General features: G+C 53.7%; 1 non-coding gene across 1 annotated transcript; it reads left to right on the forward strand.

The window, feature by feature from the left end:
• The first annotated feature begins 22,733 nt into the window (after window positions 1-22,733).
• TRNAA-UGC (transfer RNA alanine (anticodon UGC)) lies at window positions 22,734-22,805 on the forward strand. Its single transcript has one exon. It is a non-coding gene; the product is annotated as a tRNA-Ala (tRNA).
• Window positions 22,806-24,675: the final 1,870 nt, after the last annotated feature.

The following is a 24,675-nucleotide window of genomic DNA, read 5'->3' on the forward strand; positions in this document are numbered from 1 at the left end:
AGGAAGTCTGGCTGCTGCTCCAGCTGCTCCCAGATACTTTTGTAGCCCGATCTGGGTCAGGAATCTGCTCCTCAGACGTGTCCTTCTCTTCCCACTCACTATTAACTGTGGCTTGGTGAACTTCCCCGTGCGTAACTCTCTTTGTGTACAGGATCACAATGTCCTTCTCAAGGAGATGGTGATAGGCCATCACTTCACCATTCCCAAGTGGCTCTGGATTGACAGGCCTGTGTGCTCTTGGCTCCCCCATGGTTTCCAGGAAGAACCCCTGGTGTGGCAGCCCCTTCTCGTGGTCACCACCTCTTTGCCAGGGTCGAGCTGCAGACTCCTCCGCCCCTGGGACTGCTCTTGCCATCCCCAGGGGAACCCTGCTACTGCAAAAATCCTCTCTCCCAGGGCAGAGCGGCAAGCTCCTCCGCCCCTGAGACTGCTCGCTGCAGTCCTCAGGGGGACCCTGTTACTCCAACAGTCCTTCTCGCTGGTCACACACTCCCAGAGTGTAACCACTCCCTGAAACCGTCCCTCTCTGAGCCTTCAGCACGCCTGGTTCTCATTATACCTCCTTTGTTTTACTGCTCCCCAGTCACTTACTGCAAGCAGCGCCATTCACGGGGTGCAGTACATCCCACCTCTGCCACCAGTTGTCACGGAGACCATGGGCGATGCTTTGGAACTGCTCCCCACAAAGCCAGTCAGGACTTTAAGGAGCCTCCTCTCCCTTGGAGCAGAAGTTCTTAGGGCAAGAAGCTCAAAAGTCTTCACCTCCTGGGTCTCTCCTTGGAGCATTCAGCATCCTCTGACCCTCCGTGCGCTTCCCACAGCGAGTCCGCCCAGGCAAAGTCCATTCTGGCGGGGTATCAAGGTTTTTTCCCCACTTTGAAATTTAACGTCCAAAAAGTGGGGACCTGCATGATCACTTTTAATCTTTATTACCAGTTTACATTTCGTATGGTGCCACCAGCCAAAAATATGGTGTTTGGCACACTTCCTGTTCCCCCAAAACCTTCCCTGGGGAATCCAAGACCCAAACCCCTTGGATCTGAACACAAGGAGAAATTAGCCTTCCCTCCCCTCTTTTTCCCCCAGACTTTCCCCTCCCTGGGTTACCCTGAGAGGCTACACTGATCCAAACTCCTTGGATCTTAAAACAAAGAGGAATTAACCTCCCCCCCGTCCTTTACCCCCACCAGTCTCTGGTGCGGTCAGACCCAATCCCCTTGGGTCTTAAAACAAGGAAAAAAATCAATCAGGTTCTTAAAATAGAAAGCTTTTAATTAAAGAAAGAAAAGGTAAAAATTATCTCTGTAAAATCAGGATGGAAAATGTTTTACAGGGTATTCAGATTTATAAAGCCTAGAGGGACCTCCCGCTCCCCTTAGCTAGAGATTCAAAGTTACAGCAAACAGAAGTAAAAATCCTTCCAGCAAAAGACACATTTACAAGTTAAGAAAACAATCATAAGATTGATCCATGTTTCCTGGCTATAATTACTACTTTGAAACATGAAAGACTGATTCAGAAAGATTGGAGAAAACCTGGTTGCACGTCTGGTCCCTCTTAGCCCCAAGAGCGAACAAAGAAGAAAACAAACAGCACAACAAAGACTTCCCTCCACCAAGATTTGAAAGTATCTTGTCCCCCGATTGGTCCTCTGGTCAGGTGTCAGCCAGGTTCACTGAGCTTGTTAACCCTTTACAGATAAAAGAGACATTAACCCTTAACCATCTGTTTATGACAGGAGGGAAGCCAGCGCCCCACCCCCTCTGGAACAGCCACTCCCCAGGCCCCTCGCAGAGCTGGGAAGGGAAGCGAGCACCCTGCCCCCGCTGGAACTTCCTCTCTCCTGTCCCCTCCCAGAATTGGGTCGGGAACACAGCGCCCCACCCCTGCTCGAATGGCCACACCCCTGTCCCCTCCCAGAGCTGGAGAGGGAAGGCAGTGCCCAGGCCCCGCTCGAATGGCCACTCTCCAGTCCCCTCCCAGAGCTGTTGGAGGGAAACCAGCTCCCCTCCCCTGCTCAAACCTCCACTCCCCAGACCTATTTCAGAGCTGCGGGGGAAGCCAGCGCCTTGACCCCACTGGAACCGCCACTCCCCAGGCTCATCTGAGAGATGGCGAGGGATGCCAAAGTCCCTCCCCTGCTCAAACCGTCATTCCTCACGCCCCTCCCAGAGCTGGGGAGGGAAGGCAGAGCCCTGTCCCCGCTGGAACGGTTGCTCCCCAGTCCCCTCGCAGAGCAGGGGAGGGAAGGAAGCGCCGCACCCCCGCAGGAACGGCCGCTCCCTAGTTTCCTGGCAGAACTGGGGAGGGAACACAGCGCCCGCACCCGCATGAACAGCTGCTCCCCAGTCCCCTCGCAGAGCTGTGGAGGGAAAACAGCGCCCAGCCCCTGATAAAATGGGGGCCCCAGAGTCCCCTCGCAGAGCTGAGGAGGGAACCCAGCGCCCCACCCCCTGTGACAATGCGGATCTGGCGGGACCCAACTGAGAGTGCCAATTCAGGACCAATTGCTTAAACAGGGCAGTTACAGCCCTAGGCTGGGGTTTTTCCACCCCTTAAGGCAAACCAAACCAGTCAAAGAGGACTTTGGTTTCACCCCACTGGCTAACCACAAGTCACACAAGCAATTTCCTTCGACACTCCAGTCTTCCAGTATCACCACCAGTGCCACCCGTGCTGGGGATGAATGGTTATGAAAACCAACACCCCAGTAAAAGAAAAAGGTTCTCTCGATCCCAAAGGAGCAAGCCCCAGACCCAGGTCAATATACACATCAGATATTACCCACAAATCACGCTGTTGCCAATCCTTTAGAATCTAAAATCTAAAGGTTTATTCATAAAAGGAAAAAGAGATGAGAGCTAGAATTGGTTAAAAGGAATCAATTACATACAGTAATGGCAAAGTTCTTAGTTTAGGCTTGTAGCAGTGATGGAGTAAACTGCAGGTTTAAATCAAGTCTCTGGAGAACATCCCCCACTGGGATGGGTCATCAGTCCCTTGTGTAGAGCTTCAGCTTGTAGCAAGGTCCCTCCAGAGGTAAGAAGCAGGATTGAAGACAAGATGGAGATGAGGCATCAGCCTTATATAGACTTTTCCAGGTGTAAGAACACTTCTTTGTTCTTACTGTGGAAAATTATAGCAAAATGGAGTTTGCAGTCACATGGGCCAGTTTCTGCACACCCTGCTGAGTCACAAGGCGTATCTGCCTCCTCTCAATGGGTTAATTGTGTAGCTGATGGTTCTTAATGGGCCATCAAGCAGGCTAAGCAGAGCTAACACTCACTTGTCTGGGATCTCTCCCAGTAACACAGCACAAGTTTGAAAGATAGATAGTATACAGCCAATATTCATAACTTCAGCTACATAATGATACTGACATACAGACAGCATAATCATAACCAGCAACCTAGAACCTGGTCTTAGACACCTTATATGACCCCCTTTACATAAGATTTGGTGCCATTAAAGGACCTTGGTTGCAAACCATGTTCTATATAGTCCGAGTTTATATCAATAACGTCACACCCCCGCAGGAACGGACACTTCCCAGTCCCCTTGCAGAGGTAGGAAGAAAAGGCAGCGCCCCACCCCCGCAGGAACGGCTGTTCCCTAGTCCCCTTGCAAAGCTGGGAAGCGAAAGCAGCTCCCTGCCACTGCTGGAATGGTGGCCCCACAGTCCCCTCACAGAGCTGGGGGGGAACCCAGAGCCCCGTCCCCACAGGAACGGCCATTCCCCAGTCCCCTGGCAGAGCTAGGGAGGGAAGGCAGCGCCCCACCCCCACTGGAACGGCCACTCCCCAGTCCCCTCGCAGAGCTAGGGAGGGAAGGCAGCACCCCACCCACGCAGCAACGTCTGCTCCCCATTCCCCTCGCAGAGCTGGAGAGGGAACCCAGCGCCCTGGCCCCTCAGGAACGGCCTTTCCCCAGTCCCCTCGGAGAAGTGGGGAGAGAAGGCAGCGCCCTGCCCCCGCAGGAATGGCCGCTCCCCATTTCCCTCAAAGAGCTGGGGAGGGAACCCAGCGCCCCGCCCCCGCTGGAATGGCCTCTCCCCAGTCCCCTCGCAGATCTCGGGAGGGAACGCAGTGCACGCCCCCGCTGGAGCGGCAGCCCCACAGACCCCTCACAGAGCTGGGGAGGGAAGGCAGCACCCCGCCCCCGCAGGAACCGCCACTCCTCATTCACCTCGCAGAGCTGGGAAGGGAACCCAGCACCCACACCCCGCAGAAACGGCCTCTCCGCAGTCCCCTGGCAGAGCTGGGGAAGGAAGACAGAGCCCAGCCCCTGCAGGAATGGCAGCTCCCAAGTCCCCAGGCAGAGCTGGGGAGGGAACTCAATGCCTTAATCCCGCAGGAAAGACCACGTCCCTGTCCCCTAACAGAGCTGGGAGGGGAACCCAGCGCCCCACCCCCGCAGGAACGGATGCTCCCCAGTCTCCTTGCAGAGCTGGGGAGGGAACCCAGCGCCCCGCCCTGCAGGAACGGCCGCACCTCATTCCCCTCACAGAGGTGGGGAGGGAACCCAGCGCCCCGCCCCTGCTGGAACGGCTGCTCCTGTCAGAGTTAAACTCAGGACTCACAGTTTGTCAGACCACTCTATGTTATTAGCACAGCGCTCTGCTAATAACACCCAGATAATGTGAGCTCTATGCAAGACACAAACTATCTTAGTTATACAGATAAAAGAGCGGGAATTAGACAAAGGGACAAAGAAAGCAAAACAGTAAAATTCACCTGGGGCACAGCATGCATATCCTACTTCCTTACTAACTCTTATAGATCTAAGGCTAATACTTCACCAATTGCCCTTGAACGGTGCAATTGTTCTATGTTACTGTCTGTATTCCTGACACCTGGATTGCAGCATTCCAACAGTTTTGCTTAAAGGTACAGACAGCATTTCTTTAATCCTTTCTATTTTCACAATATAATTCATTCTACTTTCACAGAAACATGCTCTGTGCCTTACCCAGATTGGTGGGAAACACACTTTGTGCATTACGGTGACTGGTCCATGCGTGTCACTGCTCGTAGAGGGCAGACACACGCTGTGCATTACACTATCTGACCAGTGCGTGTCACTGCTGTATCAAGGGAAACACCTTCTGTGCATTACCCTGAATGACCACGAGGTGTGACTGCTGCTCCAAGGGATACATACTCTGTGTGTTACCCTGATTGGCCAGTTGGTGTCACTGCTGCGCCAAGCAAAACACCTTCAGTGCATTACTCTGACTGCCCACTGGGTGTCACTGCTGCTCCAAGGGAGACAGAAGAACGGCCAGACTGGTTAAGACGCAAAGTCCATCTAGCCCAGTATCCTCCTGTCTTCTGACAGTGGCCGGTGCCAGGTGCCCCAGAGGGAGTGAACAGAGCAGGGAATCATCAAGTGATCTGTCCCCTGTTGCCCATTCCCAGCTTCTGGCAAATAGAGGCTGCAGGCACCATCCCTGCCCACCCTGGCTAATAGCCCTTGATGGATCTATCGACTGTAAACTTTTCTAGTTCTTTTTTGAACCCTGTTATAGTCTTGGCCTTCACAACATGCTCTTGCCAGGAGTTCCACAGGTTAACTATGCAACTGCCCTGAGTTTACCCCACCTCCCTTCCCCAAGTTGTATATAGAAAAGAGGATGAGGATGAGGAGAGCCATGATCTGTTTGTCACTGGCTGGTGACTCAGTTTCCTCTAGGCAGCAGTGCTGCAGGCTCCTTTGGTCTGTACCCATGCAACTGTGTCTGGGGAAGGGGGAGTAGAGGCTCATGCTTCCCAGCCCCAGGCCCCATCCCCAGCAGCTGGGGAATCCAAGCCAGATTTAACCCTGGTAGCTGGGCCGGGATTAGCCTGGGCTGGGGTAGGGCTGGGGAGGAATTGGGAGGGAGACAGATGCACCTGCTGTGAGGGAAGATCCTCCCATTCCCTGCCAACCCACTTCACTCCTTGCAGCACAGCACCCCCTAGTATTTCTTGCTCTGTCATGAGAGCTGTCTGCTGCCTGCTTCTCCCTTAGCATCCTCTCTCCCCATCCTGGAGCACTGGCATCGCCCGTCCCGTGCAAACGGGTAGGCCCTGGTGTGCCCCATGGCACTGCCCTGCAATTGTGGGGGCAGCCGTTGGATGGAGCCATATCGAAATATGGGGGTGGGCAAGGCTGGGGACCAGGACTCCTGGGTTCTCCCCTCACATGTGGGAGGGGAGTGGAGATTAGGGGGTAGACTGGGGGACGGGCAGGCCTGGGATCCAGGGATACTGCTTTTTCTGGTTTTCTCCACCTCCTGCAGCAGCCTCGGCCCTTTCAGTGCGTTTCTTGTTCCAAATTCATTTGCTGACTTGTGTAACTCACCCCAGAGGTGGCTGCATCTCAGTGTTGGGTGAGGCACCCTTGGCTGCATCACCTCCTAACCGTGTCTCTCTCCCACTTCGGGTGACCCTGCAGCACTCAGCAAACATCCACAAGATTATGGGGCACTTTGAGCACTGGGCAGGCAGGGGCCAGGTGCCCAGCCCTCCCTCCAGAGAATGGGACCCAACACCCCCTACTTTTTACAGGGATTAAAAAGAGGCAAAGGGGGGCAAATCAGAGGAGGGGGTGGCCAGGGTCTCAGCAGGGGGTGGAAATTGACTATTCAGGGGGTCATGCAGCTGGAGGCAGAGTTAGGAGAGGTACTGAAGGGCAAAGTAAGGGAGGGGGGAAGGAGCCGGAGTTAAGCCCAGAGGTTGGCGCTGCCAGAGAGTTAAACCCCGGCACAGGCAGGGGCCGAGGGGTAACAGTTATCCTGGTGGGCTGAGAATCCAGTGTTTGCAAACATGGGTGGCGGGAGCAGAGCGCTATTTTATTTCCCCTCTCACAGGCAGCACCTCTCAGCATGGGCTTCCCAGGGCTGGGCTCTTAAAGGCACAGGCATCCCACTGCCTAGACACTGCAGCTCCTCTCTGATGTAACCAACTGAGGTGCTGCAGTAGGAGACTCAATTCAGTGAAACTGGTCATTCCCTATACGCCCCCCAGCCAGGCGGCTGTGCACCCCCTTCCCCAAATTTCCCCAACACCCCCTCCCTCAGTGGTCAGGTAGTTACATGCAGCGCTGCCAATGTTGTCATTAGTTGCAAATTTGAATGGAAATTGAAACGTTAACACACACTTTAAAAGCAGATACAACGTATGAAAACTACTTGTACCTGAGAAAGTAAAATAGGTTTGGAAAGTCTGGACAAAGCGGGTTTCCTGACCCAGCTGTTGTGTTTGCTGACAATGTTGGTGCATTGGCTTCGGCAGTGTTGGCCAACCTTAGAATTTCAAATGATGATTTGTAAGCGAGGTGTGAATGAGCTCTCCCCTGGCAGCTACTGATGACCAGGGTTGGGAGGAGGCTTTGGGACCAGACTGTATTTACATGAACTCACCTACTCTGCCAATGTATCCAGTGGACAGAGTTGGGCTGCCTCTGCTCTAGGTGCCCGGAGGAGGGAAGGTGTGTGGGGCTCCAGCCTGGGACTCTTCTTCCCTCCTGCCAAGCCCTGACTATTAATCCCAGCCCTGGCACTCCTTTCTTCAAGCACCATGTGGGCCAGAGGAAAAGTGTGGTAGGAAGCAAAAGGGCCAAGCTTGTGAACATCAGGTGCAGCAGCAAGAATCCCAACTATCAGGGTAGCAAGTTCTAGAGCCCTAACCCATTGTGGCCATCCCAGCCAAAGACCTGGCTCAAGGAGGTGTGAGTCACCCAGCAGGAGGGGAAAGATTGACTCTTACACAGCTTGAGACAGGGAAGTTGAGCTCTGGGGCTTTACCACAAGCATGGGTGGCAAGTTTGTAGAAATTTTGGTGGTGTCCAGAACCCGCCCCCAACTCTGCCCCCCAAACTCCACCCCCACCTGCCTAAGGCTCTGGGAGGGGGCTTGGGGATAGGAGGGAGTGCAGAGCTGAGGGGCTGAGGATGAGGGATTCATGATGCAGGAGGGGGCTCAGGACTGGGAAAGAGGATCAGGGTGCAGAGGGATGAGGGATCTCAGGGTGTTGGAGAGGCTCAGGGCAGCCTGCCTTGCCATTACTGGAGGGTGGGTACTAGGACCCTGGAACAGCAAACATCACTTCTGCCCAATATCCCTCTATTCCAGCAGCAGGAGCAGGCAGGGGACAGGCGCATGCTGCTTTTTGTCAGGCAGGGACACAGCACAGCAGGGGGCGACATGCAGGGGGAGGGGTGGCAGGGAGGGGCCAGGGCCCAATCCAGGCAGGGCTAGGGGAAAAGACTCATTTCCAAATATTGCTGGAGCAGGGCCCCCAGCCCTGAATATTCCTGGAGCCCGAGCACCGCAAATGTATATAACCTGTTGCCTATGACCACAAGCCAACACAATATCCCACTGAGATTTGAACTCAAATTACAGGATTCAGAGTCCTGAGTGCTGCCCATTACACCATGGGACCAGTTTGTGCTGCCTTCTCTGCACATCGGTGACCCTCATGGGGCTGGCTTGTGTAAGGGGGCTCTTGGCCCTTTACTAAAACTTAGTGTGTGTGGAGGGGGGGTTGGTTGGCTAGTTCCCAGCACCAATAGAAGATGGAAGGATCATTGGGAAATCAGGACTCCTGACAGTCCCCAGGGACAATGGGGAGAGGCCAAAGCTCCAAGTTAGCCGCTCTGACAGGCCAGGCAGTGTAATGAGGGAGTCACCAGGCCAGGGGGTCCCATCCTCCATGTGAGCTGGAACTGCCTGGGCGAGAGTGGGACAGAGCTAAGGAGAGAGCAGGAGCCCGAGAAGAGCCGGGGAGCAGAGCTGTGCAGGTGTAGTGCCAGAAACTGCTACATGTAGGAATTTGCAACCTGTAGCAGTTACTGATACCTGAGGCTGTTCTTATTTGCTGACTTGCCCTAAATGGCTTAAACTTGACAGTGGTTTCTCTAGTGAAGGCCAGTCCCTGGCCCCTTGGTCCAGACATCCTCCTTCATATCAGGCTAGGGTGACCAGATGTCAAAGATTAAATATCAAGACACGGAGGGCGGAGCAAAAATAAAAGCTGGAGGGCTCCCCCGCCGCCAAGCGGCAGTGGCACAGCCCCATCTCCAACCAACTCTCGGCTCCAGCCTCTGCTACACCCCCAGCTCCCCCATCCCCTCACTCCTGGGCCCAACCTGGGCTCCGAGCTCTGCAGCCGAGCCATGATCCGGGCTGCTCCTGCAGCTCCCGGGCAAGGAGTGAACCAAGCAGCTCCTGGCAGGAGCGTGTCCAAGCCACTTGTGTCTCTGCCCCCCGCCCACCTGGGCCCTGCCTGCTCCGTGCTGCCCCCAGCCCCACTGCGCTGCCCCATAGGCTGCAGGGCTAGAGAAGCTTCCACCCTGCGCTCCCGGCCATGGCCATGGCCTGTGTGCAAACCTGGGAGGGAGGAAGAATGCCGCATGCTTGGGGAAGAGGCAGGGCCAGGGCGAGGATTTGGGGAGGGATCCAGTGGGGCAGTGAGGGGATGGGGCTGGGGGCAGGGCCAGGGCCGGGATTTGGAGAGGGATCTAATGGGGGAATAAGGGGGCGGAGTTGTGGGGGGCAAGTATCCCTCCAGACTATGCCTGTGTGCTGGAGAAGAGGACAAAGTTATTTGTTTGTCCAGGGTCCCGATTGGTTGGGACGTGGGACAAACAAGCAAATATAGGGACAGTCCCGATAAAATCGGGACGTCTGGTCACCTTACGTCAGGTTTCAAGTTGAGAATCATTTCCCATTCCCACTCTGCGGGAGGGGAGACTTTTAAACTCGCTCTCTGTGCGACTGCACATGGCTAAGCAAAGAGAACAAACCCCAAATCCCAGGTTTGCGGTGGGAATTCTGTAATTCAGATGACTTCACACCTGGTCATTGTGATTCTTTACCAGTTTCTCTGGCATTGGGGCATATTTTTTTCACTCCCAGCTGTGATGGTCGAGTGGTTAAGATGTGGGAGTTGAAATCCAATAAGGTTCTCCTGTTCAGGTGTGAATCCTCCTCACAGCATGGCCTGTGTTTTAGCCAGTCTCTCACCCAGGCAACACCTCTGTACAACCCCCTGAGACACTCTCAATTCTCTCCCCACCCCAAGTAAATCCTTTTCTGCTCCTTTCATAGAGATCCCTGGGACACCACCTCACACTGTGTCCCTGAGGGGTCAGGCAAACTCTCAGCACCTGATGCCTCTGCCACTCACCTGATGCCCCAAAGATCAGCCATAGCCCTGGTTCTGCTCCTCTCTCTAAAGTGCGAAAGAAGCCAAGTCAGCAACTCCATGGGAGCTATGGGGCTGCAGCACCAACAGAGAAAAAATAGGTGCTCAGCACCCACTGACAGCCACCTCCCCCCACCCACCCACACACTACAGGCCTTGTTGACAAGCTCCTCCTCTTCCCTTTCAGTGCCTCCCACTTGCCAGTGATCAGCTGTTCAGTGGGGTGCAGGAGGCACTGGGTGGGGAGGGGAAGGAAAGAGGTGGGGGTGGGAGAGGAATGGGGCAGGAAGGTGCAGGAAGGGAAGAGATGGGACAGGGTGGGGACAGAACCTGAGGAGGAAAGTGGGGGATTTGTCCCAATCCCCTCTAGGACCAGCCCTGAAGGGAAGCACTGACTATTACAGAGTGTTAGACTGAAGATCTACAGGTCCCTGGTTCCTGGACTTTGGCAGGCCCTGTCCTCCCTCTTTGTGCAGGGGTGGCTTGTATTCTGGGAGCACAGCAGTGCCTGAACCCAAGGTGAGTTCCTGAGCTTGGGCTGTGCAGTAGGAAAACATAGAACAGGCTTCTGCCCCTAGTTGGCCCACCTGACCTTTAATAATGAGAACTGTCTTTCCCAACATGGTAGGAAGAAAGTGAGGCAGGGCAGCCCTCAGGAATGGTGCCAGAGGGCTGCTGGGCAGTGACAGGCAGGGATTGGGGATGGAAGCTCCTCTGTGCAGGGAAGGGGCATCTGTAAAAGTGACCCCACACACCTCTTCTCCTCTGGGCACCTAGAGCAGAGGCAGCTGGTGCTGACGGCTCCAAGGGAAGGCTTAAAAGCCACAGAACAACTGAGGTCAGGGCTAGAAGAGGGCAGGACCATGCCTAGGTGTGGCCTTCAGATGGGCACAAAATCACCCAGCCAGGCTGCTCCCTGCCATGCCAAACACCCACTGAAGGTCACCAGCACGCAGGGCAGCTGCTGATGCTCTGTGGATAACATCACAAGTTGGCAGGAAAGCAGGGCCAGCCCCCATGGTGGGGCCTCTGACTGGTCCCACTCAAGGTGCTCACTTTTGCAGTGGGGCAGGAGATTTTACACCAAGAGGCTTTTCCCAAGCTGGCGAGAAGCAGAGAAACACCCAGGCTCCGAAGACGCTATGTAGCATGTACCCTCCAGCACAGGGACAGGCGCACACACTAGCCTGGGCAGCCGCCCATTTTCTCTGGCAAATCAGGAAGGGCAAAGGCTAGACTGGAAGCACCTGGGTCTCATGTCCCAGCCTTTGTGATGCCCACCCCCTAACTCCTTCCTGGGGCTCTAGCTGAAGCCAGAGCATTGGCCTGAGCGGCCAAGAAGAGGTTCCAGCCCTAAAGGGAGCAGAACTTTCAGCACAATGGTAAAACTGCAGAAACACAACCACCAAGGGACTCAAACTCTCAATCTTCTAATCCACACTCAGACACTTTAGCCATTAGGCCACATGGTAACACATGAAGAAACCCCTCCAAGCACTTCTTTGGAAAAGTCGGACATTGTGTTTCTCAGGTCATCTACTGAGGGGGGCCGAGACTCTGTGGGCACAAGAAGTCGAGTTCCCAGCAACACGTGAGACTTAATTCTATGGAGCCAGGTGCAGGGCTTTGGCAGGGAGGCTCAGGCATGCGGGGATTGGGGTGCAGCGGATGGACCAGCTGTCTACGTGTGGAGATTTAGTCACACTGAGGCACAGAAGGAAGGAGGAGGAGGAATCCTGCTGACAGGCAGCGGACATGCAGAAAAAAAGGAGAGGTTCCTGGGACTTTTTTTGCCTCTCTTTGCCTACCTGCTTGCTCTTGTGGTGAATGGGGAAAATGGTCTCAACTAGTTCAGTTGGTAAAACATCAGGCTTTTAATCTTAAGATCCAGGGTTCAAGCCCCTGTCTAAAAACTCAGCTTTTAAGTGGCCTTGTGTGCCAGGAGCCAAATGATTCCTGGTGCTCTCCACCAGCCACATGCTGATTCCCAGAAGCCAATGCCATTTCCTGGAAAGCTTCCTTTCCTGAGAAATCAGGAGAGAGGCCACATCCACAGGAACAGGCCTGGAACATGCAGTCTCTGGCTGGCAGGAAGTGCTGTGGGGCCAGGTGTTGAGAAAGCTCAGAGGGAGACCAGTAGAGATGAAGGGGAGACAGAGAAGCAAAGAGTACAGAGGGTTCAGGTCCGGCTATTGTGGGGAACTTCCCTGGTTTATACATGACCCTGGTGCAATTGGCCAGAGAGAGGATCTGAGTCCCCACCCCCTTACCAGAGGCCTGCCTGACCCCAAGGACACTCTTTCTACTCTCATGTGTGGCAGAGTCCTCGTAACCCCAACAAGGCTGGGCCCAGGAATCTTGTCGTGCTCACTTGAAAAGGGCTGCAGGGAGATCACAACCAGCATCTCTGGAGTGTCAGGGCAGGTCACAGTCTCTCCCTCACATGTCCCAGGCCTCCTTCCCAGGCCCTGGCTGTGCTGCAGGGACACCACGGGCCGGACACTTGCTCTGGCAGTGGCCACATGCTCTAGGTGACAGGACCCTTGTTCCCAGTGTCAGCCCCCATGTAGGGGATATGATTCCCCCACCCCCGAAGGTCTGGCCTGCAAGGCCTCTCGATTGGTGGCATCTCCTTGTGCTGGGCCTTCTGCCCAGGGACCCTCTCACTCTCCCAAGCTGCTCACTGCACCCACCTCCAGCCCCAGTGCTGCTGCGGCTCTGCCTCCATCTCCCTGCTCTGCTCCTCTGGCCTCTCTGGCTCTGCTTGCTGCAGCTCTTCTCCCAGCACAGATCTGCTCCCTTGCCAGCTTCTGTGGCTCATGCTGCTCCGGCTCAGTTCCTAGCATGGATCTGCTCTGGTTCTCCCTGGCTGGCACAGCTCTTCTCCCCGCCTCTTCTCGGGCTCCTGCTTTCTCCTTAGCTGGGTCCCACTCTAGCCCAGGTAGTTCCAGCTCACACAGATAATGGGATCCCCTGCCCTGGTGACTCCCTCATTACACTGCCTGGCCTGTCAGTCGGGCTAACTTTGGAGCTTTGGCCTCTCCCCATTGCTCCTGGGGACTGTCAGTCTTAGGGTCCTGATTTCCTATTGATCCTTCCCTCTTCTATTGGTACTGGGAACTAGCCAACCAAAAACCCACTGCGCTTTAGTAAGGGGCCAACAGTCCCTTACACGAGCCGGCCCCACGAGGGTCACCGATGTGCAGAGACAGCAGCACAAGCTGGTCCCATGGTGTAATAGGCAGCACTCAGGACTCTAAATCCTGCAATCTGAGTTCAAATCTCAGTGGAACGTTATGACAAACCCCTAGAGCTCACAGTGCTTAACTTCCCTGTCTCCAGCTGCGTAAGAGCAAATCTTTCTCCTCTTGCTGGGTGACTTGCCCTCTAGAGCCTGGTTGTGAGGGCCACAATGGGCTGAGGCTCTAGAACTTCCTACTCTGGTTGCTGATACCTGCAATCCTGTGGTTTGACCAGGTGCTTGGGATTGTCGCAGCTTTGCCTGATGCCCACAAGTTTGGCCATTTTGCTTGCAGCCACATGTTGCCTCTTGTCCACATGGCACTTGAAGGAAGGAGTGCCAGAGCCAGGCTTGATAGTCAGGGCTAGGCAGGATGGAGGAAGAGTCCCAGGCTGGAGCCCAACACACCTTTCCTGCTCTGGGCACCTAGAGCAGAGGCGGCTGGTGCTGACAGCTCCAAGGGAAGGCTTAAAAGCTGCAGAGCAACTGAGGGAGGGGCAAGAGGAGGGAAGGACCAGGGCCGGCTTTAGGAAGTGTGGGGCCCAATTCGAACATTTTTGGAGGGACCCTGTCAGGGATGACTTAAAAAAAAAGTAGAAAAAAAAGCCTTTCATTTCTTTCATGTATTATTTACTGTCCATAACTATATGAATAATAAAATTATATATTATATACATTACATCATATATGCTGTTGTTTGGCTATTAATGACTGCCATTTCACATGTGTGGGTCCCCGCCACTCCCTGGGGGTGTGCACATGTGTTGGTCCCAGCTGCTCCCTGCCCCCCTCATTGAAGCAGGTGTGCAGGGTTACTGCCCTGGAAACTGCAGGGCAGCAGTGGACATGGGGCTGGCTGGAGGCAGGGCAGGGGCTGACTGGAGGTAGGGTCTGGCTGCAGGCAGGGCAAGGGGTGTGGGGCTGGTTGGAGACAGGGGGTGTGGGGCGGGCTGGTTTCAGGCAGGGCCGCAGGGGGATGCAGCAGGGGTTTGCAGGTCTGGAGACAGGGGAGTGCGGGACTGGCTGGCTTCAGGCAGTGGGGTGCAGCAGGGGTTGACTGGAGACAGGGCAGAGGTATGCGGGCTGGGCAGAGTGTGCAGGGCTGGTGCGGACAGCAGTGTGTGGTGGGCTGGCTGGCTTTGGGCAGGGCTGCAGGCGTGTGTGGCAGGGACTGGCTGTGGGCACGGGGTGCAGAGCTGGCTGCAGGCAGGGGGGGCCAGACTGCTGTGGGCAGGTCGGGGGGTGCAGCAGAGGCAGCTGGAACCCTAGCCCTTTAAGTAGCCCCCAAACCCCCTTCTACCCCACCCCGGACCTTTTAAATAGCCATGGGAGCGCTGGGGAATGCCTGGGGGAGGCGGGGCTCCGGCGGCTATTTAAAGGACCGTGGTGGCAAAGGCAGCTGGAGCCCCTGGTCCTTTAAAAAGCCCCCGGAGCCCCTCACTGCCTCAGGCTCCAGGGGCTATTTAAAGGGCCCAGAGCTCCAGCAGGGGTCGCGGGGCTTGCTGCGCTCCAGCCAGAGCCACCAGGCTTGCTGCACTCCGGCCGGAGCGCGGCAAAGCCCCGCCGCCCCGCTCTCCCGGCTGGAGCCCCAGCTGGAGAGCGGCAAAGCCCCGCCACACCGCTCTCCCGGCTGGAGCCCCGGCCGGAGCGCAGCAAAGCCCTGCTGCCCCGCTCTCCCGGCTGGAGCCCCGGCTGGGGCGCGGCAAAGCCCCGCCGCCACGCTCTCCTGGCTGGAGCCCTGACCGGAGCATGGCAAGCCCCGCCGCTCTGGCTGGAGCTCTAGCTGGGAGAGCGGGGCTGCGCCGCACTCCCACCGGCGCTTCGCTCAAAGGAGCGGGACCATGGAAGACCCCGGAGCAGACCGCAGCTGGGGACCGGGGTAAGTTAAAAAAAAAATTAAAAAGGTGCCTAAGGTGCGGGGCCCTCTTAGGCGCGGGGCCTGATTCCCAGGAATCGGGCGATTCGGCCTAAAGCCGGTCCTGGGAAGGACCATGCTTATGCGTGGCCAGCAGACAGCCACAAAGACACCCGGTCAACCTGCTCCCTGCTGCCTGGCAGGCCAACCCCCCCTGAAACGTGCTTAATACACTCAGTGATCAGGAGGAAAACCTGTCAAAATGTGTGTGTGAGGAGAACCTGCTTGGCTTGGAAGGGAGCGAGGAAAAAGAGCGAGTGAAAAAAATAACCAGGGAGAGAGCGAGAGCGAAAAGAACATGGAAGGCAGAGAAAGAAATAAAGGGAGAGAAAAAAATAGAAAAAGAAGGAAAGAAAGGAAGAGCATGAAAGGTAGAGGGGGAAAAAGAAAGCAAGAACATACAAGCTAGAGAAGGAAAGGAATGAAAAAGAACAAATGAAACACAAGCGCTAGTTGAAGCTGGAATGGGACAGTCAGAGAAAGGACAGACTGACCCGTGAAGCAAGGTTGCACCCCAGATTCTCCATGTTGGGGGGCATAGGCCCCCTATTTCCATCCTGGCCCTGCTTGAGGGGACCATGCATAGGTGCCTATTGACACTCCCATGCTCTGTAGAGGGGGGCAAGCCCCGCCATACCCTCAGGGCCGCTGAAAGCGGGTTCAGGCCCCAATGAAAAAAAATTTCAGGCTCCCCAGCAAGAGTGGACCAGCTAAACGGGACAATGAAGCCAGGGAAGCCAGGCCCTGGTCCCTCTTCTGGACCACCGGGCCCCAGTAATCTGTACCGGCTTTCCCCTTGCATGGCAATGGTGGTGCACTCACGCACTGGCACGCCTTTTAGTATCATGACTATTTATCTGTACAACAGCAGCACCTACAGAGAGCAGGGCAGACTCAAACCCCTGTTGTGCCAGGGGCTGCACAGACACAGAGACAGTCCCTGCCCCAGCTGAGATCAGGGCCCCGTTGGGCCGGGTGCTGCCCAGACACAGCGAGAAATAGGCCATGCCCCAGAGAGTTTACAGGCTCCATATCCAAAAAGTGGGAGGAGAAACAGAGGTCCAGGATCACACAGCAGCTCTGAGAGTAGATCCCAGGAGTCTTGGCTCCTCCTGCTCTAACCACTAGACCCCACTCTGCTCCCAGAGATGGGGCTAGAACCCAGAAAAGGGGAGGGAGTGGGGTCTAGTGGTTAGGGGAGCCAGGACTCCTGGGTTCCATTTCCAGTGCTGAGATCAGGCACCAGTGCTCCAAGCATGTGCTTGGCGGTGGCACTCCAGCCCCTGCCTCCTCTTTTTTGGGGCGGGGAGGCATGGAAAAAACCAGGAGCCAGCCCTGAACCAAGACGTTCCCTGTCAGCTGAGGCTTTCAGGCTGCGCTGGAACTGACCCTGCAATTCTGGCTTCAGTCACAAGATGGGGCTCACGGCAGCCTGAGGTGCACAGGCTGGACTGCAGTTCAGGCTGCCCTGCCGCTGGGGAGCCGGAGCGTCACCCCCGTAGGGCGGCTCCAGGCACCAGCAAAGCACCTGCTTGGGGCAGCCCATTTGCAAGGGCAGCGTGGGAGCTGAGAACCAACAGGGGGCTCTGGGAGCTGTAGTTTCTTCGTTAACTCCTTGTCTATAGAGACAACCCTGGAGCAGGGAAAGAACTACATTTCCCAGCATTCCCTTGGCCACTACCAACTGGAAAAGAAGGAGGAGGGGGACGTCATGCGGCAGCGTGCTGTGAGTGGAGAGTTGCAAAGTGAATGGAGGAAGACCATATTTTAACATTCAAAAAACAGGACACTCCAGAGGGAGGGAAGCCCCACCCTGCCCCCATCCACTCCCTCCGACTGCCCCCCCCCAGAAACCCCAACCCATCCAATCCCCCTGCTCCCTGTCCCCTGATCACCCTCTCCTGGGACCCCTGCCCCTAACTGCCCCCCAGGACCCCACCCCCTATCTAAGCACCACTGGTCCTTGTCCCCTGATTGCCACCTCCTGAGGCCCCTGCCCCTAACTGCCCCTTGGAACCCCACCCCCTTTCTAAGCCTCCCTTCTCCTTGTCCCCAACTGCCCCCTCCTGAGACCCCATCAACTTTCCTCCAGGACCCCACCCCCTACCTGTCCCCTGACAAACCCACTATTGTGTAGTGAAGCAGCTGCACATCAAATAGTTGTGGGCGAGTGGTTAAGGCAATGGACTAGAAATCCATTGGGGGGGGGTTTCCCCATGCAGGTTCAAATCCTGTCAACTACGGAAGCATTAGTGTGTTGTTGTTGTTGTCTTAGTGCCTGAGCATCCATGGAGCCAAATTTGGTCTCACTCTGAGGCTGTCTACACTTAAAATACTGCTGTAGCACTGTGGAGTAGACAGTTGCTACAGTGAGGGGAGAGGTTTTCCATCCCTGTAGTAGCTGCATTGACAGAACAATCTTTCCTTTCATTTAGCACTATCTAACCATGGCTTAGGTCAGCTTAATTATACTGGTTCTGGGGGGTTTCACACCCTGAAAGACGTACTTGTTAGAGGGTTTATCCCATCACCCTCCCATTCCCTGGCCCTTCTCACGTGACCAGAGAGCAGCAATGCACGAAGCTCAAAGGTGCAAACAATTCAATGTTTATTGGGGTAAACTTCCAGCAAGAAATGATTCTAATTTCCTTCCTCAGTATCCCCCTTTCCAGCTCTGACACCACAGAGGCTTGCCTGTGTCCCTGTTCCCCTTCCCTGTTCCTATTCCCCCTGTTGGCAAAACATAATTCCAATTCCCCTACCCCTATTCCCATTCACATTCCCCCCCTTACTTCCTGATTGACTGCAGACTATATAGTAAAACTTGAGTTCTGCTTAGCTGTGCCTTAACCAATCATTTTACTGAAATGTAACTAACCAATCCTAACATATTGTAACATGATTATCTAACCAATTATACCCCACTGCCTTAATTGGTTTACACCCAACAAATTAATTATACAGCAGACTGAAACAATCACAGCACCAGACAGAGATTATACAGACAAGCAATAGCAAAGTGGAGACTACAGTGACAACAAAGAAATGAGAATTTCACACCCCAGCTATTGACCAGTGAGTTATTCCCAGATAGGATGCTATCCTGGTAGAGGCTGGTTGCTTAACTCTCTGGCCCCCAGGGCAGGATTTTGAGGTTCACCATTACTGTCTCAGAATGCCAGCACCCCTCTTTTGTTCACTTAAAATGTGAGCAGGGATATTCTAACACCTCAGAACTCATGGAGCTCCAGGAAACGTAACTTTAGGTCCAGGTGAGTGTGTCTAAAAATCAGCTGCGCTGTAGAAGGTTTCTAGGAGTTGAAAGAGATGTGCCATCTCGACCTCCCTAAAGAGTTCATCAACTATTAATGAAAACTAGGATTGATAAGTCATATTCTTTGTAGTATCAGGATGGTGGACTGGTCTAAAGTGCTAGTTATAAGACTCTTTTTCTTCCAGTTCCATGGGTGTTCTGGTCTCTGCATGGAGACGTGGTTTCACATCCCACTCCTGACATTACGATTTAATTCTATCTGGAGAAAATGGCCTCACTTCAATCTCCTTTGGAACAATAGAACACCATTTGCTTAGCTTTTCTGTTCCAGTAGCTGTGAGAGAAGCTCTAAACCAGGGGGAAACAGGGCCTGTTCTCTCGACCCATCAGTTTTTGTCTTCCTTCATTCCAAGCCATTTCCTCAAATACATCCATATTTCCCACACTTTTATGAAACTTTAGGCTCATCATTTAATTGCCACACAACTGTACTTATGAAGTGAAGTGAAACACAACATTTTTTGGATATTCTTGCAGAAGAGTTTTGTTTTCTGACCTGGAATTGAACAGGGGCTACCCGAGGGGGACAATGCTACTCCCTTTTCTTGACTCATCCGAAAAACAGAAGTTCGTGGTGCCCTTTGTTTCCCTGTTCTTCAAACACCTGTCAGGGTGGCCAAGGGATACTTGGTCCTGACTCTCACGGTCCCTCCCTGCCCTACCTTTCTATATGATTCTGTTGTGTGGGTTTGTGCTGTGTCGTTGTTCCACACTGAGCTGTTTTGCACAGTGTCACTTTGCACTCTGATGCATTGTTTCATGTTGTATGGTTTTTGCACTGGCTTGTGTTGAATGGGTTTGAGCTGAGCTCTTTTGCAGTGCGTCATTCTGCCCCATGGGGCGTTCATTTGCATGGTGCTGAATTGTCGAGCTTCGCACTCCTACGTGTTGTCACTTTGTGCTGTGGAATGTCAGTTCACGCTGAATTGTTAGATGTTAGATTGGGGGGTTTCCACTTTTGTTGTTGTTTATATTGTATTGCGATGGCATCGAATTATAGAGCTGTACGGCTGCAAGGGCCCTGGAGAGGTCATGAAATCCAGCCCTCTCTGCTGAGGCAGGGTCAAGCAGAGATGATGCATTGGGGGCATGTGGGATCAAGTGCCCCCAGCAGCCGGCCCAGGCAGGGAGCAGAAGGAGGGAACCAGAGCCAGAGCAGGTTGTCTATGGGACCAAGTATATGCAGAGTATCCTTGACAGAGGTTTGTTCAACCTGTTCTTAAAAGCCTCCTAGGACAGAGACTCCACAGACACCTTTGGGAGCCTATTCCAGAGCTTAACTACCCTCAGAGTTAGAAAGCTCTTCCCAACATCTAACGTGAATCTCGCTGGCTGCAGATTAAGCCCATTACTTCTTGTCCTACCATCAGTGGACATGGAGACCAAATGATCATTGTCCTATTTATAAAGACCAAACTTTTCCCTCTGCAATCATCCGTTAACTGGTTATTATCCCCTCTTCTTGCCTGGTGTACAATGGAAGAGGAGAAAATACTCTCTTAACAGAGGATGCAAATGTCAGTTTGTTCTCTCTTCATGTTTTAGTGAAGCTCAGAGAGAAGAAGAAACATGACCTGCCAAAGAGCATAGAGAGTTTGTTTCATTTTGATCTGTGACTATTAGCAGAAGAGTGACACCTAAGGGCTGTCGCTACCACCCACCATGGGGCTTGGATTTATGATGGTGGGATTAAGAGCATCATGCTCTACCAACAGAGCTAGCTAGATTTAAAGTCAGTCAACTGCCCAGACGCAGTGTAGAAGGTGCCCTGAAGGTTTTTATTTGTGAGCTGAGGTTTCCTGTCTTACATTTGCCTTCTTTCCTGGTTTGTTATGTCTCCAGCGAGCAAACCAGAGCTGTCACAAGGCTGGTTAGATGCTGCTTTCTAGACCAGAGAGCTGGGGTTGATTTAGCATGCTGCCGCCATCAGCTGGTCAGAGCAACCAGGGCGGGAGGTCGGAATTTAGGATTCTCCCACCAAGGGGAGGTGCTGTTGGACTCATCTAGTGAGGGAGAGCCTGAAAAAGATTCTCGGTTCCCAGAGAGGGGGCAGACAAGCTGGTGCCACACACATTTTCACAGGGACTCAGGCCCCCCCTTGGGAAAAACTCAAAAGAAGCCCAGACCCAGGAGTGTCAGAGAAGGGAATCACTGTTTGCTTTAAGAGATGGGTGAGGGAAACCTGCAGGTCCTTAGATCCCTCCAGCACCTGATAGAACCATTTGTGGGGAAAGTCTGGGGAAGCCAAGGAGAGGGAAAAAGGCCTTGCAGCTGTTGTGCAATCACCATGCTCTCAGCAGAAGGGTCCGGGGAGCTCTGCTCTCAGAACACACAAGGTGACAAAGTTCAGAGCCCTGTTGCACGGAGTCAGACTGTGATCAGCTCACAGTGAGAGGAAGCAACTCCCCTCCCTTGGTCTCTATGCCAGAGCTCCTATCGTCTGAGTGTCCTTCCTGCAAGAGTCGGCTGCTGAGAGGGTTGCAATGGGGTAAATGAAGACAGAGGAGGATTGTTCCTCCTGATGTTTTTTTGCGTGGCTCTGTGATCCTGCTGGAGGAAGCATCCTTAGAGTTTATTTCAGTGGCTTGTGTTGGGCTGAGGTTGTGACCCTGAGTACAGGGGTTCCTGTACTCTCTGTTCTTAACCCCTCAGGGAGTGGACAATGGAGTACTGTCAGAAAGTGGATAGAAAGTAGCCTAAGAAAGTGTAGCATAAGTGAGAAAAAAAACAACATTATCAGCTCCCTGGTGGTCTAGTGGTTAGGATTTGGCACTTTCATTACCAAGCCCTGGCTTCAATTCCCAGTCGGGAAAAACTGACTTCCATTAAAAAAAGCTTCAGTCATTCTTCACTTGCAATGTAAATAAATTTGTGGCTGTTTCCTGATTCCCCCATCTTCCCAGTGTCTCCATGGCAGGGCTGGCTCCAGGCACTAGGAATGGCCAATGGAATGGGGAGGCTTCTGTGGCTATTGGGTCCTCTCAGTCTCTCTTGGAGGGAAATACTCACTGCCAAAAGTGGCAGAGGTAGAGCTGCCGCTGATTGCAGCTTTTTTATTTTTTGTTTCCGCTTGGGGTGGCAAAAATGCTGAATCTGGCCCTGTTCCATGGAAGACAATTTGTTAAAGGACTCAGCCTGAGTCCTTAGGTCTTAATCCTGAAGATATTGTCCCATCATGGGGCCATTTCCATCCTCTCTTTCATACAGAAGCACAATTTACCTTGCATAGCCACAGGAACAGCAAGATCTTTCTCTGTCCCTTGTGCAAAGCAGGGGGCCAAATTCCATGGAAACAATGGATGAGTTGGGGCCCTGGGCACATCCAGCCCTGGCAGTGAGATGTTCCCTCCCCTCTTTCTTTATGCTCCTGTTGTTATTTCATGGATTGTCTGGGATGGGGGAAAAGCTGAGTTCACTCCAGGTGAAGGGTAAAAAGGACCCTCAAAGTCTCAGGACCCAACCCCTGCTACCAGGATCACTGAGGTGTTGGGGATTTGATTAGGAAAGGGACTATGTGAATTGTCAAGGTGGGGAATGAATAACAATCTACAACCAGATCCACCTCATTAACCCCTGACACAGGCTAATCCTGCTGCAGCTAGAAGGGAAACTGGGAGTGATTCTTTCCTGTTCAGCCATGGAAACAATGACCCAATTGCACCGCAGTGAATGTGCTGGGGAAAGTTGGACTTCACAGGCAGGTGGAAACACCTAGAACTCCCCACCCCACTTCTGCCACCAGGGTGAGGTGTTGAGCTGCTCACAGCATACCCCACAATAACCTTACAGCAGGGGATTGCAGCACCCCCACCACCCAATGCAGGGGAGAGGGGTTAGTGTATCTCTGTACCCTGAGTCCAGGGCACAAACTCTCTCTGCCCCACACATAGAATCTTGCCCTGCTGCAAAGTGACTCCTATGAACAAGTAACCTCCAGGAGAGCAGGCCTGGTCCTCAGAGAGGGGAATGGGCTTCTTGTGAAGCTTATAGGTCACTGGATGCAGTGAGAACAGGAAGGCTCTGAGTATAACCCATAGCAAACCCCACCCATCTGGGGATGTAGCTCAGTGGTAAAGCACATGCTTTGCATGTATGAGGCCCTGGGTTCAATCCCCAGCATCTCCAGGTTCATTTTTTCACCTTGCTGCTTTGCTCATGCCCAGAGGGGATGTGGCCCACCAGTATCCCTGCACCAGTTTCAGTCCTGCTCAGTGAGGGGCAAGTGCCAATTGCATGGAAGGTCTGGGGGGGTTTCTGCTCCAAAGTCACCTTGGTACATTTAAGATTCCCTCTCACTGTGCTGCTTGGGACAAGGGTAGATGAGAAGGGCGAATCCTCCAGCACTGGAGGGAAAGGTCCCATCTGCTCAGACTGAGAGGCAAGGAAACAGAGGGGCAGTCAGTGCTCGGAAAGGAGAGAGGTCAGTGATGTACACCCGACAGGGGACACTGTCTTTTTGAGTATCACAGGGGTAGCTGCGTTAACCAGGATTTGTAAAAAGCAAGAATCCTGTGGCACCTTATAGACTAACAGATGTACAGGAGCATAAGCTTTGAGGAGTGAATCCCCACTTCATCAGATGAATGTAGTGGGAATTCTGTGCCTGGCTAGCCAACTACAAAAGCAATTTCTTCTCCCTTGGCATTCACACCTCAGCTGCTAGAAGAGGGCCTTATCCTCCCTGATTGAACTAATCTCCTTATCTCTAGACTGATTCTTACCTGCATATTTATACCTGCCCCTGCAAATTTCCACCACATGTATCCGACGAAGCAGGTATTCACCTGCGAAAGCTTATGCTCCAATACGTCTGTTAGTCTATAAGGTGCCACAGGACTTTATGTCTTTTTGAGGTGAGTGCAGCTTGCTTGGGAGGTGCTGAGGATGGATAGAAAAAAGGCTGGAGTCAATGACAGATGAGACCAGAGAAGGGGAAGGGGAATGGCAGCCCCACAGAAGGTCCTGGTTGCTCTGATGCCCCAGTTATTGCACCCTGGCCTGTCGTAGAGAGAGAAAAGACACCGAGGGACCCAGCCCCCATAACAGTGATCCCATGGACAAGAACCTGGTTGGAAGTGGGATGAAGTTTCCCTCTGGGCAAAGTTGAGCTGAAATCCCTCAGTGTCCTGAAATTTAAGCAATGGAAGCTTCAAACCCTGCACGGGTGTGGGCTGAGGTGCATCAGCAGAAGGTTGGGCTGGACAGAGGCGGCAGGTTTGTATAATTTTTGGTGGTGCCCAGAATGGGACCAAGTCCTGCCCCCCCACCCCACACCTGCCTAAGGCTCTGGGAGGGAATTTGGGTGTGGGAGGGAGAGGGGCTGGGCTCTGGGAGAGAGTTTGGGTGCAGGGTCTGGGCTTAGTCAGGTGGTTGAGGTGCAGAAGGATGTGCAAGGAGCAGGGTCCTGGAAGGAGTTTGGGTGCAGGTGTAGGGTCTGGGTTGGGGGTACAGGAGAGGATGAAGGGTGCAGCATTTACCTCGGGCATCTCTCGAAAGCAACACGCACCCTCCTCTGGCAGCAGCCCCTAAGCAGGAGGGCTGGGAGCATCTCTGAGCACTGCTGCCCACAGACTCCAGCCCTGCAGCTCCCATTGCCACAGTTGGCTCTTGGGGCAGGAACAGCATGTGGAGACCCCCCACACACAGTTGTTCTTCCCGCAGATGGGGGGCAGCAGGGGATCTCCCCTGTTTGGAGGAATCTCTCTGGGCCCCACTGTTAGGTCTCCATCCTTTCTCCCCCTAACCATGCACACCCCTCCTCTCCCCGTTATCAATGTTTTAGAGTGACTCCTTCCTCCGTTCGTAGGATACAGACTCTCTGTGACAGAGACTGACTGCGGCTCCTCTCTGCATGGCCCCAGTGGGGAAGGAAAGAGACTGGGGGGGCAGAGAAGATGGGCAGAAGGAGTCAAATGGGGCTAAACCAGAATAGAGGAGATTTTCTTCCTGTTAGAACGTACTGGAGTCTCATCACTGAAAAGCCGCATCTTAAATT

This window comes from Gopherus flavomarginatus (genome assembly GCF_025201925.1).
Source record: "Gopherus flavomarginatus isolate rGopFla2 chromosome 13 unlocalized genomic scaffold, rGopFla2.mat.asm SUPER_13_unloc_1, whole genome shotgun sequence".
NCBI classification, from domain to species: Eukaryota; Metazoa; Chordata; order Testudines; family Testudinidae; genus Gopherus; species Gopherus flavomarginatus.